The sequence below is a fragment of the Pleurodeles waltl genome, chromosome 5 (assembly GCF_031143425.1).
Source record: "Pleurodeles waltl isolate 20211129_DDA chromosome 5, aPleWal1.hap1.20221129, whole genome shotgun sequence".
Lineage (NCBI taxonomy): Eukaryota > Metazoa > Chordata > Amphibia > Caudata > Salamandridae > Pleurodeles > Pleurodeles waltl.
Genome location: NC_090444.1, coordinates 1,174,657,404 through 1,174,679,491, shown reverse-complemented (window position 1 = coordinate 1,174,679,491; position 22,088 = coordinate 1,174,657,404).

The window sequence follows — 22,088 nt, the reverse complement described above, 5'->3', positions numbered from 1 at the left end:
CAGACACTGGCCAAGCTGCAGGAGACCCAGCGGCTGCAGGAGGGACAGTACCTGGGGATCAGGGAGGACCTAACAAAAATATACACCATCCTGGTCACCACTGCAGGGGTGCTGGCAGACATGGTCAATACCATGAGGGCGGCAGTGGCACAACACGGTGCGCCTGACACTAGCCAAACTGAGGAACAGCCTTCCACCTCCGCCGGCACTAGTGGACAGGAGGCCCGCCACAGGACCAACAGGCCACCAGCACCCCACCCCCTGCAGAAGGAGAACCACCCCGCAAATGGTCCCTGCGATCCAGGCAGAAGACAGAGAACATTGCCAAGACCCCCCATCAGGAAATAAGACTCTCCTGATTGTCACCCTTGTGTCCCACACTGTCCCCCTGTCCACCTTGAACTGCCATTACTCCCCTTCCTATGCCCCATTGGACAATGCACCTGTGATACCAAGAGACTGGACTCTACCCTGAACTTCCTTCCACCATCAGCCCAGCTCCTTGCACCACCCCCTCTACTTATGAGCACTTAAATAAACACCCTTGGAACAAATACCAATCTGGAGTCTGTCAAATGATTCAAATATGTATTAGTACAACATTAGCAAAGCATTGCAAATCAAAAGTACAGTGAAATATACTTTAGGATGACCTCTGGTGGGCAGCAGTACACATAGCAAGAGCCAGAGTGGGGCACAGAGATTTGAAAATGGAGATGGCAAAGGGTACAGTCAGAGGCCATAGACATAGGGAAACAGGCTGCCTTGTACAATGTCCAACAGATAACTGAAATGTTAAGTGAAGTTACAGTGTCTAACCTGTGTGTCACTGGAAGTACTGCTGAATAATATTGGTTCTGTTGTCAACATCTTCTTCCTCTGTCTCCTCTTCCTCACTGTCCACAGGCTCCACCGCTGCCACAAGACCATCTCCAGGCTCATCCTCCTGCAGAAAAGGCACCTGGCATCTCAAGGCCAGGTTGTGCAACATGCAACATGCAACGATGATCTGGCACATCTTCTTGGGTGAGTAGTACAGGGATCCACTTGTCAGATGGAGGCGCCGTAACCTGACCTTCAGGAGGCCAAAGGTTCTTTCTATAATCCTCCTTGTACGCCCATGTGCCTCATTGTAACGTTCCTCTGCCCTTATCCTGGCATTCCTCACTGGGGTCAGTAGCCATGAGAGGTTGGAGTAACCAGAGTCACCTGAAAACATCGAGGGACAACCGTTAGACACACACTAACCCTTAGGGACAACCCCATACCCAGCCACTTACTCATACTGTGTGAGGACCTTTGGCTCACCTATTAGCCACACCCGGTGCCTCTGGAGTTGGCCCATCACATATGGGATGCTGCTATTCCTCAAGATATAGGCGTCATGCACAGAGCGAGGAGATTTTGCATTCACATGGGAGATGTACTGGTCCGCCAAACACACCATCTGCACATTAATTGATTGATAGCTTTTTCTATTCCTGTAAACTTGTTCATTTCTCCAGGGGGGGAACAAATGCCACATGTGTACCATCAATGGCACCAATGATGTTGGAGATATGTCGCAGGGCATAAAAGTCAGCTTTCACTGTGGCCAAATCCTCCACCTGGGGGAACACGATGTAGCTGTACTTGTGTTTCAGCAGGGCAGACAACACTCTGGTCAACACATTAGAGAACAGTGGCTGAGACATCCCTGATGCCATGGCCACTGTTGTTTGGAAGGAACCACTTGCCAGGAAATGGAGCACTGACAGGACCTGCACTAGAGGGGGGGATACCTGTGGGTTGGCGGATAGCAGACATCAGGTCTGGCTCCAATTGGGCACACAGTTCTTGGATTGTGGCATGATCAAGTCTGTAGGTAATGATAATGTGTCTGTCCTCCATTGTCGCTAGGTCCACCAGGGGTCTTTACACCGGAGGATGCCGCCATCTCATAATTTGCCTCAGCGGTTGAAGCCTATGGAAGAGAACGGTGAGCAGAGAGTCATATTCACACTTATATTGCACTAATGATGTCTTGTTGACTTTGCAGAAACAGCATGTGAACTCGAGAGTCCGTTGATGTGCCAATGTCTGCGGTGACGCAGTTAGGTGCCATGCCCTGTGCCCCCATGAAATGGCGGATGCCTGACCTGTGAGGAGGGACAAGTGGAAATTAGGTAATTGCGCTGGCATTGTGTGCCGTCGCGGTAGGTGGTCGATGACCGCCATGCAAATTCGCATTGGTTATGATTGGACCCAATGGGTTCCAGGTTCCAATGGCGATGTACGCCGGTGGTGACGGTACGCACCGCCACGGACGTCACCGCCATTTTCCATCTAATCACTCACTTGCTACCTGGCCTTCAACAGGAGAGGACCTACACTGCAAGTGCTGCTGTGACCTGTGTCTGGAAGCGACAATGGCTCATGTGTCTGTGGAAAGGACCCCTGCCTTTACTGCGGAGGAGTTGGAGAAACTGGTGGATGGGTTCCTACCCCAGTACACGTTACTCTATGGTCCTCCAGACAAACAGGTGAGTACACTGTGAGCATGATGCTTGGGCCATGAATGTATGGACTGCTGTGTGTGTAAGCCACATGTAGGGGGGTCAGGGGGGTCCTGGTCAGAGTGAAGCACATAAGGTGGTCAATGTATGTGCATCAGGGTATGTGTGGGATATGGTGGGCAATGAGTATGACGGTCCGAACGGGTGAATAATTCCCTATTCTGCTGTCTTTTCCCTGCAGGTCAGCGCCCACCAGAAAAGGGGTATTTGGTGTGCCATCGCCAAGGAGGTGCGGACCCTGGGGGTCTTTGACAGGCGGAGCACCCACTGCTGCAAGAGGTGTGAGAACCTGCGCTGCTGGGCAAAGAAGACGGCAGAGGCCCAGCTGGGGCTGGCCTCCCAACGAGGAAGAGGTGCCCGTCGCACCATGACCCCACTGATGTTCCGCATCCTGACAGTGGCCTATCCGGAGTTGGATGGGCGCTTGAAGGCATCACAGCAGCCACGAGGGGGTGAGTACAGAATCTGAAACCTGACTTTGCGCACGTTAGGAGGTACCTGGGTGGGGGATGGGTGCTGTGGGTGCCCCTAGGCCAGGGTGAACATGACAGGGTAGGTCTTTTGTTGGGCAGGCTCAGTATCACTCCTACCCCAATAGTGTTGGCGGCCATCTACTCCTAGGCAGGGTCCTGTGGTTTTCAGGTGTGCAGCTAATGGCGTTAGGCATTGAACCCCATGGGCTGGTGACTGTCCTAGTAAATGGTTGGGCATGGCCTAGTGCATAGGGCTGTTCCCTGTGTGTTGTGTACGCCAACGGTAGTGGTGTTGCTGGCATTGACCAAGTGTATCCTCTGTCTCCACCCCACTTTTTGTTTTGTCACCCTGTCCTTGTGTACATTAGCATCATCTGGCGGAGGAGCAGAGGCACCGGCGACGGAGGGAGCTGTATCCCACATGGCCCATGAGGCCAAATCCACCGAGGGTGAGGGCACCAGTGGGACAAAGGGCGAGGGGAGCACCACGACGGGGACAGGAGGGGACACCACAGACAGCGACTCCTCCTCCGATGGAAGCTCCCTGGCGGTGGCGTAAACCTCTGTGCCCACCCCAATGACAGGTACAGCCGCCACCCCACCTACCAGCACCGCCCTCCCAGCAGCCCCTCAGCATGTTTCCCGTGCCCGCTCACCCAGGAGAGTGGGCATCTCCTTCGCCCCAGGCACCTCAGCCCTGCCCCAGTCAGCCGTGCTGCCCTCAGTGAGGAGGCTATTGACCTCCTGAGATCCCTCTCTGTTGGGCAGTCAACCATACTGAATGCCATCCAGGGTGTAGCAGAGCATTTGCAACAAACAAATGCATACCTGGAGGGCATTCACTCTGGCGTGGCGGCCCAACAGAGAGCATTGCAGGCTCTGGCCTCAACACTGATGGCAGCCCTTGTCCCTGTGTCTAGCCTCCCCCCTCCAACTTCCTCTACCCAGACCCCCCAATCCCCTCAACACCAGCCTATCCCAGGCACACCTTCAGACCAGCATTCACCCAAATCAACACACAAAGGTGGCTCAGGCAAACATAAGCACCACACTTCATCTCACAGGCACTCACACAAACATCCACTGCCTCCACTGTGTCCCCCGTCCCCCTCTTCGTCCACCTCCCTCCCAGTAGCGTCTCCACTCACACCTGCATGCACTACATCCTCATCCACTACCTCCATCACCAGCACACCCATCACAACACACATTCCTCACTGGCAGTCACCACCCCCACAACCATGCACACATCCCCTGTGTCCTCTCCCAGTGTGCCTGTGACCCCTCCTCCCAAAGTACACAAACTCAAGCACCCACCCATCTAACAGCCATCCACCTCACAACAGCATCCAACCCATGCACCTTCACCCAAACTCAGCAGAAAGATACCTCCTACAACTACTCCCTCTTCCTCCACTCCCAAACCCTCTCTATCTTCCCACCCCAGTGTGTCTAAAAAACTTTTCCTGGCAAACATTGACCTGTTCCCTACCCCTCAGGCAAGGGTGTGCAGAACCCAGGCCAGCACCTCAGCCACCAAGTCAGCATCCGCTGTGGTACCTGCAACTCCCAGGGGCTTCAAGGGGGCACCCGTCAGGCCAGCAGTGTGCCACCGACCCCTGCAAAGGACCAGACCATACCGCCGCCTGCCAAGGTGAAGAAGGGGACAGCATACACCAAGGGCAAGGAGCACGACCCACCCAGCAAGGCCCCCTCCAAAACTGCAGCTGCCAGAGCCAAGGTCCCAACAGCAGCTGCCAAGGTGAAGAAGGGTCAGAAAAGCCAAGGCAAGGCACCTCAGGCGTCGGAGCCTGCAGGTGGGGGCCTGGTGGCCACCATCAGAACCGATAGCCCTGCCACCTGCACTGCGGGCAGCACCGCCAGCATCCCCGCCTCAAGTGCCACCACCTGCACTGCCACCTGCACCGCCGCTGCCATTACTACTGTCAGCAGCAGCATCCCCAGTGGCCAGCCGTCCGAGGCTGCAGGAGAAGGGCTGGTGCCTCCCTCCACCACTGACAGCACCAGCACCTGCACCACGGCCAGCACTGCCAGCATCCCTGCCGCAAGCACCGCCACCTGCACCGCTGACAGTAGGACCACTAACAGCAGCAGCAGCAGCCCCAGTGTGCGTCCATCCGGGGCTGCAGGAGACAGCCTGGAGCCTCCCACCACCACTGGCAGCACCCCCACCAGCACCGCAACAACCACCAGTTTGCAGCCTTAGTCACCGCAGGATGGAGTCTGGCCCTGCCTCCATGGACTTTCCTGCTACCTGTCCCCTGCAAATCCGGTGCCTCAGACACCCAGGTGAGGGAATGTCAACTGCTAAACCCCATGTGCTGCATCTCTGGGCACCAAGCCCCCTCCAGACCCAGTGGAGAAAGGCATCCACTCACCCAATCCTTGGCAGGATGAAGCAGACTGGGCACCAAGCCCCCTCCAGAACCTGTGGAGAAAGGCATCCACTCAACCAATCCTTGGCAGGATGAAGCAGACTGGGCACAATGCCCCCTCCAGAACCTGTGGAGAAGGGCATCCGCTCACCCTATCCTTGGCAGGATGAAGCACACTGGGCACCAAGCCCCCTCCAGAACCTGTGGAGACAGGCATCCACTTGAGAGACTGTGGCCTTGTACTCCCCAGGACCAAGCAGTGGGAAAACCACCCACTTGAGAGACTGTGGCTTTGCACTCCCCGGGACCAAGCAGTGGGCATGAAGCCCCCTCGAAGAGCAGTGGCGTTATTCCATCTTCTGGTTGAGGTGCCCCCCCCCTTCCCCATCCTCCTGAGGTGCCTGTGTGTTTTCGACCTGATGCCCCCACAGTGTTCTCTCCGTATTGAGGCAGGAGTCAAGTGTGGGTTTGGCCCATGATTTTTGGCCCAGTGGCCCACGGACATTTGCAAAGGACAATGTACGACCTTATGTACATATTGTATATTTTTGTAAATACTATTTTTTGATTTGTTACGTATATCTGACTATTTCTAAAATATCACTGTTGAACTCAATTCCTTTTGTCCTTGCGTTCTTCCAGTGGGTTACAGGGTGTATAAGTAATGTTGCTGCATGTGTTTGTGTGTATGGTGTTGTGGGTGAAGGTGGGGGTGGGGGTGTTGCGTGTTGCATGCGTGTGTCACTCTCTTTTTCCTCCCCCCTCCCGTGTGCTAGGTGCAGTACTCACCGTGGTCGTCGCCGCCGCCTTTGATATTCCAGGTTTATAAGGAGGTACACCAGCATGGGGAGGACCTGTAACTCGGGCTCCATGGTGTCCTGGTTCTTCGTTAATTTTCGAAAGGTGAGTGGTTTCCCTTCCAAACACTGTTTCCGCTGTGCTTTTGATGGCGTTGGTACCGCCCAGGAAAAGCTGGGGGATTGGTGGGTTGTAATGGGGTGGGCAGTACTTTGTCTTCCACCTGTCTGTTGGCGGTGACCGCCGTGGTGTTGGTTGCTACCGCTGTGGCGGTCGCAGTGTTGAAGTGGCTGTCTATGATGGCGGTTTCCGCCGTGGTCGTGATCCCATTTTTTTTTTCCACTGGCCTGTCGTCGCTTTAACACCAACCGCCAGGGTTGTAATGAAGGCCTAAGTCTCACGTGGAGCCTGAGGGTAACTGCTTCCCCAGTAACTTGGAATTAATCCCCTTGCTAATGGTGGCCTTCCCTGTTGAAGAGACCCACTATCCCCTGTAATCATTCCAATTGCCCCAAATCTTTTCCCACCTCTTCCGTCAGCCCCAACTTTGATAGACCACCTTCTCTGCTCTCTGGCACCAATCTAGATCGCATTCCCAATTGGCTATTTTCATTGTCTCCCCACTTTCCCAGGTCTGCGCTATGTTCCGCTTAGCAATCCCTGAGGCGAACGCAAGCCATATTTTTTATTTCTGTGCCATACCTCTTCCCAGTTATACACAGGAGATGCCAAAGGGATTCAACTGGCACAATGAGTGCTGTGACTCGGGTCATGGTTTGTATCACAGCCTTCCAGCAGATTTGGATTACAGGACACTCCCAGAGAATGTGAAATATTGGCTGTTCTTCTTTTGAAGTAAATATTGAGAAGCATAATCCTCAGCTCCATGTTCTAAATAGAATTGAAAATGCTTGCTAGAATTTGTTTTACTCATATTGCAAGGACTGTGACGAGGAAGACCTGTACTTAGAGCAATAAACATTACCAGTAAGTAACCAAGGCATTTGCAATCCTCTTTGCCAAACCCCTCAAGTTTATTTTCCTCTGTTATGATATACTACGCATGTAGTCTGTTAGCATGGAATCTTCTCAACGTTCCATGTGAGTTATTTGTGCGGTATCATTCCGAGGTGTGACAGTTGCTCCTTGGCCAGCTGGGTAGGTATCATGCTTGCGTTGTAGCTTGGATTGAATATATTTATTTCCAGAGAAAGCCTACCTGGAGGTTATTTACAACACTTTTGCTGACGATCTGGCTAGCACAGGCAGCATTGATTTGTGGTGAATGTGGATCCATGCGGTAAAGGTACATGACTGCTAAAGTGCTTTGTGGTGAAGGTGGATCGATGCGGTAAAGCAGTGTGACTGCTATTTACAATATCAGTGAGTGCTGAGAGAAATTTGATGCATAGTCCCAACTGTAAAAGAGCATCACTGAGGTTTATAACTTTCGATATTTATGAATTGTTGATGGGTGAGTGTGAGATGATGTGCACTCCATCAACTACTGTTCTTGTTTATTACTATTGTGTTTACTGCCAACTTGTGTAGCATTATAATTGCCACCTTTGTTTGTTTTTCACGATTGCATTTACCAAACTGATGGAATCTTTACATTCTTCTATTAGTGCTCTGCCTTGTTTTCTATCATAGGCAGGTCAGCCATCTATTCGGTGGGAGGATTGGGTGGTGATGTTTGATAACTATTTGGTGGTATTAGATGGCGAGGACTTTCAATCTTCGAGGAAAAAAGCATTATTATTGGGTTTCTTGGAAAAGTAGGACATCAAGTTTTCAACTACTTATGGAACTAGATGGTCAACCTATTCAGGATGACTTCAAAGAAGCCAAGTGGAGATTAGAAATTAGATTTATGAAAGAAGTCACTTTACCCATGTTGAAATATAACTATTATACTCAACCACAGAGTGTGGACGAATCAATTGATAAACGTGTGGCAAGGTTAACAGAGTTATCTAGAAAGTTCCAATTCGGTGCCATGACGGATGAAGTGATCTGTGATCAACTTATTGTGTAGTGTAAAAGTTTTTTTTTAAATACAAGAGGTATTGTGGGCAGCAAAAAATCCATTTTTTAGAGATGCTATTTAATTTGCTAACGTGGTTGAACAATCTGAATTGGTTATGAAGGAAATTGAGAAAAAAGACAGATATGTTACTGATATTCGAGAGGTCACGGACATTACAAGCATGCATGCGGTGGTATGAGCAGTAGTGAAATCATGGAATTGTTCCTTTAGGAACAGTGTGCCTGTTAAATAAGTTAAGAGGAGCCTTACTAGCTCTGGTAATACATATCATGGGTCACACTCATACTGCTTCTTTCCTTTGAACAAAAAATGCAGAAGATGTAGTCACTTTGGCCATTTTGCTAGCATGTGCAAAGGTGAGGTTAGGAATAAGGGTGCCGTGGTGTCAAAAGATTCTTCACCTGATGTCTCAAATGAAGGAGGTTTAAGTTTGGGAAGCGCTGAATGCGGTGATGGTGGGGAGAGGAGAAAAAATAGGTCAAAGGCTAAAATTAATATTAATATTAATTTGGAGTCCAACTTATGGTAGATTCAGGATCTATGTATACCATTATACCTAAAGATTAGTTCATGAGTGAGTGGTCAGACATGCTTTTAGAACCTAAGGATAGATGCCCGGGTGGCTATCACGGTGAAATCAAGGATATTATTGGTTATATGCTTGATTTCTTTGACAAACGACAAATTGAGGGAAAGATGTATATTGCAGAGCATGGGCCCCCAGTACTTGGGTGGATGCATCAACATAACTTGAATATCATTACCAACCTGAGGGCCACCAAACAAATAATGGTGGTAGAAGATGTTTCAGTTAAGGACATTCTGGAAGAGGCAAAAGTAGTTTTGGATGATAAACTAAGACAGTTAAGAGGATATGTACATAATATTTGACTTAAACCTAATGCAGTGCCAGTTCAACATAAAGTGAGAAGAGTAGTGATAACAGATTGTGATGAAGTAAAGAAAATGTTGGAAGAAATGCTTTTGAAAGGTATTGAGACTGTAGAAGCATCTAGCTGGATATCTTCTGCAGTTATCACAGCGAAAGCCAACAAATGTTTGAGATTTTGTATTGATCGTTGGTCTCTGAACCAAAACATTGTGGTGGACACTTTCCCATTGCTCAATATAATAAGCAAATGCCATTGCTTGATGTGGAAAGTACTTTTCGGAGTTGTTTTTGAAAAGTGCTTATCATCAGATCAAACTTTACCATGATTTAAAATCTCTTACATCCTTCATTACCATGGAAAGTACATTTAAATTTACTTGCATGCCATTTGGTTTGTCTTTGGCGGTGAGTGTTTTTCAACGTATGATGAGTGAGGTGTTTAAAGGACTGCATAAAGATATTTCCATGAGGTATTTTAGTTTTTGGTGAAACCATCAAACAACACAGTTGGGTACTTAAGCTTTACACAGAATTGCTGATGTGGATCTCACATTAAGGAAAATTAAATGTATTTTTGTTGCATACACAAGTAGAGTATTTGGGGTATATCACTTCTGGAGAAGGAGTCAAACTGAAAATAAATTTGGTAGTAACTATTAAACTACCTCTTCCTTCTTCGAATAAAGAACAGTTGAGGCTCTTCATGCAATTGATTATTACTCAAAATTTGTGGGAAGATTTGCAGACAAAATGGACAGTCTTAGATCCTTACTAAGAAAAGGATGTAATTTTGTTTGAGGAAGTGGTTAGCAAGATAGTTTTAACTCAATAATTTTTTTTATTTGTGATGCAGGTTTATTAGTACCTTGTGATACGAAGTTAAAGTCTAGACTTACATCTGATGCCAGCACTACAGGTATTGGTGGTATTCTTTAACAATGTGATGGAAGGTCAGAAACAAACAGTGGCAATTGCTTCTAGAACACTTACAGAGTCTGAAAGGAATTATTCTGTAACTGAACAGGAGGCCCTAGCAGCCACGTGGGGTGCTGATTATTTTCAAGCATATCTGTGGGGTAGGCAATTTATGTTGCAAAATGATCATAAACCATTGGTGAAGGTGTCGCTTCCTGGTTGGGCAGGTACAGGATCAGCTAGATTGACCACACTGGCTGCTAGGTTGCTGGAATATCAGTGTGTGGTGAAGCATATTCAAGGGTCGAGAAATGGTCAAGCAGATTCTTTATCAAAGTTATCTGTGGATTGCCATGGGGTGGATGAACTGGCTGTTTTAGCTAACGAAAGTTAGGGGTTGGTAGCCTTTTTCAGGATGCTGTAAAGGGTAGGGGTATTACAGTCACGATTGAGGAATTAATTCATAAAATGAGTGGAGATGCTGCTTTAAAGGAGGTGATACTGATAGTAAAAGTTGTGCCAATCTCTTTTAGAGCTTATATTCTAGATTAATTGATCCTGTGTGGTAATGATTGACTCACAAAAGGTGACAGATTCATTCTGCCTTTGGGGATAAGGAATAAACTCATTTCTTTAGGGCATGAATGCCACTTATGACAGAGTTTAACACAAAAGAGACTTAAAGTTCAGGTTTGGTGGCTAGGTTTGGATGAGAGGGTGACTTCTTTGATTAACAAATGTGATTTGTGTCGAGAAAAAGAGAAGAAGCTGAAGGTTCAGGTTCCTTGTTCTTTAGTTCACACTGCCAATCCTAGCACCGCTTGTTTGAATTTCTTTGGCCAAATGTATGAACTGAAGAGTGAAAATAGATTTGCGTTTGTTGTTGTTAATGTTTATTCTAATTGAATAAGGGCCTGATTACAACATTGGCAGGGGCGGTTAATCCGTCCCAAATGTGACGGATATCCCGCCCGCCGTATTACGAGTCCACTATATCCTATGGAACTCGTAATACGGTGGGCGGGATATCCGTCACATTTGGGATGGATTATCCACCTCCGCCAAAGTTGCAATCAGGCCCTTAGTTTCAAGTTTTTAAAAGTGACTACTACCGGAATTACTATTCAGACCTTAAGCAGTTTTTCTTAGAAGGGGGAATTCCTTCTATTTTGATAATTGCTAGTGGTACTCAGCTTACTTCTGATTAAATGTGCATGTTTCTGTCTTCTTTTGGGTTTACACTTCATCGCACCTCCCTATATAATCGGCAAGCCGGTGATATAGTGGAAAGGGCAAATTGTTTGGTAAAATGTGTTATTCAAATGGCATTTGCCGGTGGTCATGATATACCCAGTATCAAGTTGGTTCTATCTCGGCTGAAGGAATGGCTAGCGGAAAAGGACAGGATGTGTAAGTCCTCTGTCTTTTTTTAAATGGAGATGGGTGGTACTGTAAGGATTGGCGATTGGGTGAAGATTAGGTCTGCAGTGTTAAGGAAAGGATTGTTCAAATGTTCTGGTCCATTCACACTAAAATCCGTTCATCAGTCTTGTGGGGCGTTATATAATGGTGAACAGTGGAATCAAAGGAGAGTCCCTTTGTATGAAAAAAGTGGAGAGTGTGGAAAAAAATAAAGACGATAATTGTAGTCATTTCATGATGGAAGATGCTGATTTGGCCTGTAGTGGGAGCCTGTAATATTACTTTTGTGAGAAAAGACTACAATGATATAGGCAGAATGGACAATTTAAGTGATCTGAGTGGATTGATGGAAAGGTGTCACAGAGACCTTAATCCACACAGTTATTTGACAGATTGTAATTTGAGAATATTATGTATAAAAAAGGAGAAATATTGTACGTGATGATATTGACTTAGTGGTGCAGTAGTTAATTGTTTTTCTTTTGTGGCTTTATTTACTTTTAAGTTTAATGTTTATAGCTACAACGTCTCCCAGGTCCATGTGTGATGTTCTGCTTCAGTCCAGGTTGTTTTCTTCGAATTTTAGGCCTTGTAATACTGTTTTATAATGAAATAAGCAAGACAACAAGTCCTAGAATTCAAAAGAAAAAAACCTGGACTAGACACAACATCACACAGGGACTTGGAAAAATCGGGAAGTTCCTGTTCTCTGTTTATGTACGGAAGAGACGTGTTGTAATGTACAATGCGTGTAGTCTGTAAGCATGGAATCTGCTAAAGGTTCCATTAGGTGGTCTTTCCCCAGATGTACCTGTACCTTAAAGATATTTCTATCTAGAAAAAAGCCTACCTGGAAGTTATTTACAACTGTAAAATTTTCTAGCATTCGCGTCAAGAATTTTCAATTCTATTAAGGCGAGGATTATGCTTCTCCTTCTTTGCTGTTTATTACACAATCAACACACAGCAGCCAATCAAAATATATCTTTACAAAAAACTACAAATCCCAAAATGTCCGAGCTGACATCAGTTCCTCTACGTCAAACCCAGTGTACCAGTCTATATAAGCAGCGAGGAACCATAATTTGTCCTCTTTCTTTGCTCTGAACATAAGAACAGTATATAACCAGTCCCATAAAACACACTGCCGGTTGAAACATCCTAAAGAACAGTTTCTGAACTTGATCAGATGAAGAAACTTGTGGCTCTGCATAGAAAAAATGAAACCTTCCAGTCATCCAGTCTTCTGATCTGGAACTGTAAATGAAAAGAAAGCTTTGTCGCGAGACCATCGACCGCCAATGGAGACTGTGCCACAAGCACCCCAGCCCCACCTGCTGGCGTCAGATTCTAGGATAAGATCCGGGCGAGATCCGAATATGGCCCTGCCGTTCCAGGCTGCCATGTGATCCAGCCACCACTGCAACTCGTTGCGTGTCTCTGGCGTGAGGGCTATGAGTTCTGCGTAACTCACACCCCTCTGAAGATGATGGATCTTGAGGCGTTGTAGCGCCCTGTAATGTAAAGGGGCTGGAAATATGGCTTGGATGGAGGACGCCAGTAAGCCCACTACTCTGGCTAAGATCCTGAGAAAAATCCTGTCCTTGAGCAGGACTGACCCAATCTCCTTCTGGATTAAGTGTAATTTCTGGACCGGCAGAGATAGAAGGGAAGTAATAGAGTCTATCTGGAATCCCAGGAACTCCATCTGGCGAGCAGGAGTCAACTCGGATTTGGAGGCATTGATCAGGAAACCTAATTCCTGTAGAAGGTGAATGGTCCATTTGAGATGCTGCATAAGGGACTGAACGTCCTGTGCCATCAGGAGGATGTCGTCGAGATAGACAATCATCCGAACTCCCCGGGATCTGAGTTTCTCCACTACCAGGCGCATGACCTTGGTGAAGCACCAAGGCGCTGAAGAAAGGCCGAAGAGAAGGACCTTGAAATGGAACCATTGTTTGTCCCACTGAAACTGTAGATATTTTCTATGTGGGGGAAAAATTGGGATCGATAATGAGGCATCCTTGAGGTCCAGTCGGACCATCCAGTCGCCTTCTCTGAGAGTGTCCCTGAGTAAATGTATCCCCTCCATTTTGAAGTGTCGATAAATAATTCAACTGGTGAAATCCTTCAGATTTATCACCAGTCGAGAAACCCCTCCTTTCTTGCTCACTGCAAATATATTGCTGCAAAACCCCGATGGATCTGGTCGGCAGGGAGCGATCGCACCTTTGTTCAACAGCTGGTCTATTTCCTGCTGAACAAAGGCGTTGTCTGGACAGGAAAAAAGGATCGGCTGAGGCATGACAGTTTGGAGGGGTGTCCCAAAAAACTCTAGATGGAACCCCGAGATCGTCTCCAGCACCTAGTGGTCGGACGTTAGGAGGCTCCAATTGTGTAGGAATTGACTGGTCCTGCTCCTCAATACTACTGAAGAAGAGGTTATCAGCCTTACCTTGAGTGGTGGTGTTAAAGTTGGTGTTGTATTGGGGACGGGAGCCGCGATTGAAGCGGCCACGTCCAGCTCGCGCTTTCGCTGGGTAGAAGGTGTCTGTGTTCTAGACTGTGTAGCCTCTTCCTGAGGAGTTGTAGTTCGTGAGAGGGCTGCGAGAGGCATTGCGGCCGGACAGACGCCCTCGATTTCTGCCGGCCCTGGCAAAAATGCATTGATGGCAAACCTTGTTCATAGAGGTTTGAGCTTTGTCCAACGCCGTAAAGGTTTAGACAAACTTCCCCAGGTCTTTGACAAATTTGTCCCCAAAGAGGAGGCTGTCTACTGAAGGACATGGTTCCGCTGTGGCTAACTCTGTCAGTTTGGGGTCTATACGCATCAAAATGGATTTTCTCCTTTCAGTGGAGAGGGCGCAATTCGCGTACCCGAGCATGCATAATGCCCGTTGGGCCCAACCTGCCAAAATGTCCGGGTCGATGCTAGAGCCAGATTCCTTAGCCGACACAGTCTGATCCAGGATTTTACAGAGGGGCCCTGTCAGGTCGAGGACTTTGTCCTGGCACATTTTCCAGGACCTGTCAATACCCTTTTTTGGGTCTTTGGAGGACCTCTTAATGAAGGTGGCCAAATTGGTGGAGTACTCGAGGTCAGTGACCATAGCTTGAGACAGGTGGGCCAAAGGAGCTGTGTGGGGCCAATTTGAGGGGCGGGAAGTCTGGACGTCCGTCTGTGGTGCAGAGGGCCCTGGGGCAGTCTGTCCATAAGGTGGAACCGTCAGTGCATATTGTTTCAATTGTCTAGCAATTGGCTGCAGTGCCACCGCAAGGGCCATGTTAACCGATTGGGCCACTGAAGCGTCTAAAGAGTGGACAATATCTTCTGCCAACAGCAGGTCTTCCTGCTCCTGATAGAGGGCTGGCTCATCGTTAAACTGCCTCTCTGCCATGGTCAGTAACTCGTAGGCAGCAGATGCGGTTGTAGGGCTTGAAAGGCTGACCCAATAAGCAATAAGGCTGAGAAATTAATGGGGGAGCACCCCGACACAATATGCCGCTCAGGAAGCTGTAAAGCTGAAGATTTCAGGCAAGGCAGGCGCTATTGTGCGCAAACCCCCTCAGGAAAAATCCCCCAGGGCAGGGATGGAAGGGGAAGCCCTTCCCCCTTCCACCCCTGACCCTGCCAGTTACGTCTGATGACGTCAGTGAGCATTTGCGCGCTGATCTCATCAGAGGCCACTTCCCCATCGCGCTGGTCGGACGAGAAATGCCTTGCATTTTTCTTCGGATCATGTGATGGGGGCCTAAGAGGCTTCAAAGGGAAGGAATTTCCTTCCCTTTGAAGTCTCTCAGAGCATTTCAGAAGCCGGATCGTAAAGCGATCCAGTTTCTGAAATGCCCACTAGACACCAGGGATTTATTTTTGAACAGAAACTGGCATAAGGGGAGCGACCCCATGGGCAAGTGTCGCTCCCCAGGGGGGCAATTTTTTTCATGGCCTTTTCTGCCTCCCTGGTGGCAGATCAGCCTATTGTTATTAGGCCGATCTGCCCCCGGGGGGGCAGAAACCACTTGGCGCCAGGGATAATTTTTTTTTTTTTTTTTTGTTTAGAGTTGGGGAGCGACCCCTTAGGCAAGGGTCGCTCCCCTAGGGGGCACATTATATTTAAGTCATTTCTGCCCCCTTTGGGGGCAGATAGGCCTATTTTTATGAGGCAGAAACCACTAGACACCAGGAAGGTTTTTTTTTATGGCGAATTCACGGAAGGGGAGCGACCCCTTAGGCAAGGGTCGCTCCCCGGGGAGGGCAAATTTATTTTAGGCCATTTCTGTCCCCCCCGGGGGAGATCAGCGTATTTCGATTAGGCCGATTAAACCACTTAGGCACCAGGGATTGGTGTGTGTGTATGTGTGTGTTTTCTTTAGGGGGGCAGCCCATTGGTAAGGGTCGCTCTCCATGGGGGCACATTACTGTTGGCCATAGCAGCCCCCCTTGGGGGCAGATTGGCCTATTTTTGGAAGGCCCATCTGCCCCCAAGGGGGGGGGGCAGAAAGCCCATCAGAGACCAGGGAAGTTTTTTTTCCCAAAATAAGAGGGTGGGGGTATGGCCATACCCCCACCCCAAATAAATGGGGCCAAAGTTGTTCTGCCCACCAGTGGGAAGATGGGGCAATTACCCCTGATCCACATCCCATGGGGCGGAAAGTCTACAGGGAATTTAAAAAAAACAAAAAACAAAACAGTGGGGTGGTGGCTACCAACCAGTATGGGCCTGGTTATGCCCCCACCCCAACTGAAGGGGGTAACAGTCTTTCAGCTCTCCCCTGCACACTAAAACATCTTATCCCACGGCAAGCAAGAAGACATTTGATTATTTTGGGTTTTGATTGTACATTTGGGCCATGAGAGCTTGGCTAACTCTCAAAATCGTCCTACTTGGAAAGGTGAGGGCTGCACTTTATGGACTTTGGGACGTTGCCATGTAGAAAAATCCACAAGACCTAGACACATCTGAAAACTAAACATCTGGGTGATTCCAGGGTGGTGTGTTTCATATGCACCCCGCACCATTTTCTTACCCATAATGCCCTGCAAACCTCTAACTTTGCTGGAAATCACACATTTTTCCCACGTTTTTGTGATGGAACCTTCCGGACTCTGCAGGAATCCACAAAATTCCTACCACCCAGCATTGTATCATCTATACCGATAAAAATTCTGCTGCACTTGTCAGCCTGAATTTTTTTTTTTTCAAACTGCCCTTTTGAACCCGCTTTGGTTCCCCCTCAATTTCAACATGTTTTTGGCTCTTCCCTGTCACAAGCACTTGGCCCACCTACACAAATGAGGTATCATTTTTACTGGGAGACAGAGGGGAACTTTGGGTGGTATGAAATTTGGGGAAAAATTGGATTTTTTAGCTAAATTTGATATTTGCTGAGGATTCTGGGTCAGAAAACATTGGGGGATCCACGCAAGTCACATCTCCCTGGACTCCCTCAGGTGTGTAGTTTTCAGAAATGTCTGGGTTTGGTAGGTTTCCACAGATGGCTGCTGAGCCCAGGATCAAAACACAGGTGCCCCCCGCAAAAACAGGTCATTTTGTATTTGATAATTTTGATGTGTCCAGATAGTGTTTTGGGGCATTTCCTGTCACGGGCGCTAGGCCTACCCCCACAAGTGTGGTCCCATGTTTATCAGGAGACTTGGGTGGAAGGAAATTTGTGGCTCCTCTCTGATTCCAGAACTTTTTGTCACTGAAATGAGAGGAAAAAGTGTTTTTGGGGACAAATTTTGAGGTTTGGAAAGGATTCTAGATAACAGAACCTGGTCAGAGGCCCACAAGTCACCCCATCTTGGATTCCCCTAGGTGTCTAGTTTTAAAAAATGCACAGGTTTGCTAGGTTTCCCTAGGTGCCGACTGAGGTAGAGGCCAAAATCCACAGCTAGGCACTTTGAAAAAAACAGCTGTTTTCTTTGTGAAAATGTGATGTGTCCATGTTGTGTTTTGAGGCACTTCCGGTTGCGGGCACTAGGCCTACCCCCACAAGTGAGGTACCATTTTTATCGGGAGACTTGGGGGAACGCTGGGTGGAAGGAAATTTGTGGCTCTTCTCTGATTCCAGAACTTTCTGTCATAGAAATGAGAGGAAAAAGTGTTTTTTTGGCCAAATTATGAGGTTTACAAAGGATTCTGGGTAACAGAACCTGGTCAGAGCCTCACAAGTCACCCCATCTTGGATTCCCCTAGGTGTCTAGTTTTCACAAATGCACAGGTTTGCTAGGTTTCCCTAGGTACCGGCTGAGCTAGAGGCCAAAATCCACAGCTAGGCACTTTGCAAAAAACAGCTCTGTTTTCTTTGTGAAAATGTGATGTGTCCACGTTGTGTTTTGGGGCATTTCCTGTCGCTGTCGCTAGGCGTACCCCCAGAAGTGAGGTACCATTTTTATCGGGAGACTTGGGGGAACACTGGGTGGAAGGAAATTTGGGGCTCCTCTCTGATTCCAGAACTCAACCTCACCGAAATGAGAGGAAAAGGTGTTTTTTTGGGCTCATTTTGAGGTTTACAAAGGATTCTGGGTAATAGAACCTGGTCAGAGCCCCACAAGTCACCCCATCTAGGATTCCCCTAGGTGTCTAGTTTTAAAAAATGCACAGGTTTGCTAGGTTTCCCTAGGTACCGGCTGAGCTAGAGGCCAAAATCCACAGCTAGGCACTTTGCAAAAAACAGCTGTTTTCTTTGTGAAAATGTGATATGTCCACGTTGTGTTTTGGGGCATTTCCTGTTGCGGGCGCTAGGCCTACCCACGTGAGTGAGGTACCATTATCGGGAGATTTGGGGGAACACAGAATAGCAAAACAAGTGTTATTGCCCCTTGTCTTTCTCTACATTTTTTCCCTCCAAATGTAAGACAGTGTGTAAAAAAGACATCTATTTGAGAAATGCCCTGTAATTCACATGCTAGTATGGGCACCCTGGAATTCAGAGATGTGCAAATAACCACTGCTGCTCAATACCTTATTGAGTATGGTATTTTGGCCATTTTGGAAATACAAAGGTTTTCTTGATACCTATTTTTAACTTTTTATATTTCAGCAAATTATTTGCTGTATACCCAGTATAGAATTAAAACCTATTGCAAGGTGCAGCCCACTTATTGGGTCTGGGTACTTGGGGTTCTTGATGAACCTACAAGCCCTATATAACCCCGCAACCAGAAGAGTCCAGCTGACGTAACAGTATATTGCTTTCAAAAATCTGACATCGCAGGAAAAAGTTACAGAGTAAAACGTAGAGAAAAATGGCTGGTTTTTTACCTCAATTTCAATATTCTTTTATTTCAGCTGTTATTTTTTGTAGGTAACACTTGTAGGATCTACACCACGGATACCCAAAGTACAACCCAGGGCCGCATGCGGCCCCCATGACCTTTGCATTCGGCCCCCTGGGCAACAGGAGTACAGTGCTGCTGTTCACTCTATTCAGCTCTAACAACAGAACAATCTTAAATAGAGAAGCAATCCTTTATTTCAAGGTTAACTTGTGTTAAGGAAAAGAAGTAACTAGGGAGTCCTGAGCTTCACTTCAGAAACACGTTCATTTTTAAAGACATCTTGCAGCAAAAGTGTAAAAATATAACAGTTGCTTCAAAATTCAAAAAGTGTATTAAGTTAACATGCAGAACCTTTTCACCAAAGTATAATTTATTATGTCATTGCAATTAGAAGTATTAATTTAAAAGTGATAATTTTCAAACATGAATTTAGAAACATTAATTCTTACCCCTACCCTGACAAATACGCGAATAGTGAATTAAGGAGGCAAGTCAGATGTTATGTGCACTTTTTGAGTGGCCTGGGTTCCTTTTATACATGAACAACAACATAGTTCATTAAATAAAATACTGGAGCAGATTTGTAAAGTGCAGACCCTGAAATGTCACTGTCCTCATATGTGATAAAAAAAAAGAAGAGAAAGTGAAATTAAGCAATTGCCTAGGATCACACAATTTGAGAAAGTGGGGAAGCCAAGATTAATCCCAGGTTTTCTAGTTTCATATTGATCAATTTAGTCACTAGATGTATATCCTTCTCTTCACCTACCTGTACCTAATCGCCAAGCCTCCTAATCCCCTCCCCCGACCTACCAACCACTGGCATCAATGCGGCCCTCGGGCACATCACAGACCAAACTTTTTGGTCCCTGAGAAAATGTTTGTGAGTACCCTTGATCTACACAAATGACCCCTTGCTGAATTCAGAATTTTGTCTACTTTTCAGGAATGTTTAGCTTTCTGGGATCCAGCATTGGTTTTTCACCCATTACAGTCACTAACTGGAAGGAGGCTGAAAGCTCAAAAAATTGTATAAATGGGGTATGTGCCAGTAAAATGTCAAAATTGGGTTGAAACTGGGGTATTCTAATTCAAGTCTGCCTGTTCCTCAAAGCTAGGAAGATGGTGATTTTACCACCACAAACCCCTTGTTGATGCCATTTTCAGGGGGAAAAAAACACAAGCCTTATTCTGCAGCCCTTTTTTCCCATTTTTTTTTTTTAAAACGAAATTTTCGCTGTATTTTGGCAAATTTCTTAGTGTCCTTCAAGGCAACCCACAAAGTCTGGATACTTCTAGAATCCCTAGGATGTTGTGAAAAAAAGAACGCAAATTTGGCACGGGTAGCTTATGTGGATAAAAAGTTATGAGGGCCTAAGCGCGAACTGCCCGAAATAGCCAACAAAAAAAAGACTCGGCACAGGAGGGTAAAAGCCATGGCAGCGAAGGAGTTAAGCAGCCCAATCAAAGTGATGAAGGGGCAGCATAGCCAATAGGGGAAAGGCTATTCTGAGCCAATAGGAATCCGTGAGCAGACTGCACTCAACTGAAGGCACACAAAGCGTCGCTCTCGTGACATAGGGCGCATGCAGGGTTGGCTTCTTCCGTGGAAGTCTCTATAGAGAGGCAATGGGCGGGATGAAACGATGCATACGTGACGCAGTTACAGGTCGGATGGCTCTCGTTGCCGGAAGTGAACTCCACAGCAGCAGTTGTGTTTTCCGGGTCACAGAGGTTTTCCGGCTGCCTTTAGGTCTCTACAGCGCTTACTGAGAGGGACAGGCGGAAGACAGGACGCGTAGCACGTACATTCTGTGTATGAGGTACTTGTGTTAGGGAGGGGAAACCCAACGATGACAAAAAAAAAAACTTCCTATAACTGCTCCCGTACAGACTAGGATTTGCCAAATACAGACTCAAAGGCGAGGCACTCGCTAGCTTAGTTAAGGATATTTGTGGCATATGACCCAATTATCTATTCAAGTCTATGTCATGTTTTACACCTTTTTCGGATTTGGTAACCTCTCATCGCTGGAAGCCTTATCCTCCTAATATTTAAATTCAGGCCACCCTCGAATGTTGAACGACTTCTCAGAAATACCGAGACCCCTCCGCCGATCAATAAGTTCACTTGTATCCTTGAGGACCACCTTCTCCGACCTGAAAACGCAGACCTCTATCGCGCCTTACAATTAGTGTCCCCTGGGGTTTATAAGTTTGCCTGTAAAAAAGTGCTATTTAGTTGTAATGCCGGCTATTAATGAAATATTCTCCGTGGTACAATTTTTTTAGGAAGCTCACATGTAATGCCACAACGTTGTGAATACGCTTAAAATAGCAGTTTTACCTCATTGTCTCTGATCTATCACTGCTCCGGCTATACTTCGTGATAACCCCACTTAGTAGTCTGTGACCTATTTAGAGTTTTCCGTTTCTATGTTCAGTTCTTCTGACAGGACTATTCTAGTTAGGACTCTAAATACAATAAATTGCTTATGATTGTAAGCAACCGAACAGATTCCGGGGCCAATAGTGGTTTGACATAGGTTTTTGTGAACTGGCGCAAGGAGGGTATGGCGTTTTAGTGTGTATGGCGACAGTATTCAAGATCCTGAGTGCGTGACTGGAGAAAGCACGTTGTCTTGTTTTGAGGCCTCTCCTAATGCCTGTCATTGTCGGAATTAATTTACCTATGGTTGGAACATACTTACAGGGGACTTTTGGTCAGGCCGATTCTGGCCCTCCATTTTCCCCTTAAACTCTGCGATCTCTTTACACGTTTCGAACACTCCTCTCCGCGCTCCACCCTTCCTACCCCCAAATCCAGAGGCTTGATAATCCATTATGAGGTTGTTTTTTGAGAGGAATAGTTTCACACTCTTTGATAGAGGAAACTGGTACCTAGCTGTCCTGGTTTTCCTTGTAATATATGTTTGACGGTTAGGTTGGTGTCCCGGACAAAACCAAATTACTAGGTGTTGATTTTATAATCTATCCATTTGTTTGCTTTTTGTAAATGGTGATATTACGTTTTGGTGTAGTTGAGCATTGGGTAGGTGCTGGCCCAGTTCTTGATGAGATGCAGGCGGTATTTGACTCTTAGCTTTAATGTGATCTGAACCTGGATTAATAGTTGTACAGGAGATGGTTGGCATTAATGTGCTTTTTGAAGTTCAGTATTGTTAGATCTGGCATCCTTAGCGTTGTCTTACCCCAGACCTTTTGCCTTTATGTCCTTTTTCTGTTGCTGTATTTTTTTGTTGGCCACTGCTAACCAGTGCTAAAGTGCAAGTGCTTCT